We start from the raw sequence: 2,229 nt of genomic DNA on the forward strand, positions 1-2,229 counted from the left end.
GCTATGTGGTCTGGTTGCCGAGATATGGGCAAAAAACTGCATTTTTTCGAGGTTTTTTCGCTTTTACGGGAAATCCATGAAAGAAACCCGGAATTTTTATGGCCTATGTTCATCCTTGTAACTTGCTTAACATATTTGCTTTGGAACTAGTCCTCGATATTGCTTCGTTGAGGAGGAGATACGACTTAAAGCTGCGGACACACATTCATACATTCATCCATCCATCCATCCATTCATCCATCCAGAAATGACGGGTTAATAAACGCAATTCTCCAGAATGGAAATTGCGCTAAAAATATTATAATAAACATTATACCAGTTACCAGCGTGGGTTGTAGCAAAACACGTTCAAAGGGTGTTGTCTTGCGGTGTGTTATTAAAACTTTTCTACTTGAACTACCAGTTTTAATAGCTGCAATAGACATCAATCCCAATAACGTGTGCTATGAAATATCAAACCATCTTTACCAGAAAAGGTCTGATGCTTCATATTATTAACATTCAATGTAATATTGGACACATTAGTAGTATATTAGGTAACTTTTGGACCGCAGGCGCAGGCGCATGTGCTGGCGGATGCGCAAAGGATATATAGTAAAATACTCGGATGCGCAGGGGGATGCGCAGGCGCATCCTGGTACAACGAGATATAGTAAAATACTCGGGATGGGGATGGGGAGCCTGGTACAATGAGATATAGTAAAATACTCCAGGCGCAGGCGCAAGCGCAGCAGCCTGGTACAATGAGATATAGTAAAATACTCCGGATGGGGATGCGGATGGAAATGGGGATGGGGATGCGGATGGGGGTGGGGAGGATGCGCAGGGATGCGGATGGGGAGTAGGTCAGTAGGTCACCACCGGTGACCTTGTGACGTAATCACCGCAGGTGACCTAGTTACGTAATTTTAATTAGTTTTTTAATTAGTTTAATTTTTTATTTTGACCCAGTTACGTAATTTTAATGAGTTTTTATTACGTAATTTGATTATTTGTTTGATTTTAATGAATTTAATTATTTTGTTTATATTTTGTAATTTTTAATTAGTTTGAATTTAATTTAATTACTTTGTTTATATTGTGTAATTTTTATTGACTAGTTACGTAATTTGATTATTTGTTTGTATTTTGTTTGTTTATTTTTAATTAATTATTATTTTTTAATTAGTTTAATTTTTATTGAGTAGATACGTAATTTGATTTTAATTTTTTAAAGTTTTTTAAATTTTTTTTTTTAATTTTTAATTTTTTTAAATATTTAAATTTTTAAAATGTTTAAATTTTTTACATTTTTAAATTTTTAAATTTTTAAATTTTATTTTTTAATTATTTTAATTTTTTAATTTTTAATTTTGTAATTTTAATTATTTTAATTAGTTTAATTATTATTAGTTTAATTTTTTTTAAACTTTTAATTTTGATTTTAATTTGTTTGTTGAATTTGTTGGTTTGTTTATTTGATTGTATGGTGTTTAAAATAAAAGACTAACACTAGCGTGTACTAGAACATTCTTTGTATAACATCCATTTAACCACAGCTGTTACTCGTTAGCGACAGCTGTTACTTATCGATCCGCCCGTGAACCTCCCCGGCGCTGCGCGTTTTTGAATGGGAATGTATTGATCGCAGCCACGCGGCCATCAAATGATAGCCCTCCTAATTAAATTTGGTCACGCATCATCGATTTATGTCGAGTTCGCTGAAGCGAACACCGCAGGGGTCCCGCGTTTAATCGAATGCGATGGGTAACGTTTATACTAGCGTCGGGGGAGTTTTGTTTTCAACAAGACAGGTTTCAAAGTCAGTCCATCCATGTCTTGGAGTTGGATGAGGGCCGTGTTCATACTAGGGTCGGTGAAGTTTTCCCGATGCAACATTGTTTTCTTCTTTACAAGTTCGCTTTGTGATTGTGTGTGTTTGAGTGTGTGTTTGTGTATGTGTGTGTGTGTTTGAGAGAGCTTTTTGGTTTGACTGAAAAAAGTTTGGTTTGCGGTGTGTAACAGACACCGATGTTTTGGCCGCGTAGGATTTCAAAGTTGGATGGGAAAGTTTTCACACCTTTTAATCAGCATTACAATAAATCACAAAAGAGCATTTAAATGTATATAAAAATTTTATTTACTTAAAACAACTCCTGTTAGTGTGTTGTGTGTGTGTGTGTGTCTGTGTGTGTGTGTGAATGTGTGAATGTGTGAATGTGCACCCCGTACAAAACGACAGTCTGGATA

This window comes from Physella acuta, unplaced genomic scaffold, assembly GCF_028476545.2.
Source record: "Physella acuta isolate Inbredline_101_S28 unplaced genomic scaffold, ASM2847654v3 ptg000598l, whole genome shotgun sequence".
Taxonomy (NCBI): Eukaryota; Metazoa; Mollusca; class Gastropoda; family Physidae; genus Physella; species Physella acuta.